This window comes from Bison bison, unplaced genomic scaffold (assembly GCF_000754665.1).
Source record: "Bison bison bison isolate TAMUID 2011002044 unplaced genomic scaffold, Bison_UMD1.0 scf7180017864093, whole genome shotgun sequence".
Taxonomy (NCBI): Eukaryota; Metazoa; Chordata; class Mammalia; order Artiodactyla; family Bovidae; genus Bison; species Bison bison.
This window is the reverse complement of record NW_011494665.1, coordinates 875600-875817: the sequence shown is the minus strand read 5'-3', so window position 1 is coordinate 875817 and position 218 is coordinate 875600. Positions and strand designations below refer to the sequence as shown.

Below are 218 nucleotides of genomic sequence, written 5' to 3'. Positions count from 1 at the left end.
AGTGAGAGACTTTATTTTCTTGGGCTCCAAAATCACTGCAGATGGTGACTGCAGCCATGAAATTAAAAGATGCTTGCTCATTGGAAGAAAATTTATGACCAACCTAGATGGCGTATTAAAAAGCAGAGACATTATTTTGCCAACAAAGGTCCATCTAGTCAAAGCTATGGTTTTTCCAGTAGTCGTGTATGGATTTGAGAGTTGGACTATAAAGAAAG

General features: G+C 38.1%; 1 long non-coding RNA gene across 2 annotated transcripts in view; it reads right to left on the bottom strand.

Annotated features, from left to right (window-relative positions):
- The window catches only part of LOC104987365, a 24387-nt gene that overhangs the window by 2138 nt on the left and 22031 nt on the right, over nt 1-218 (bottom strand). The window lies entirely within an intron of this gene.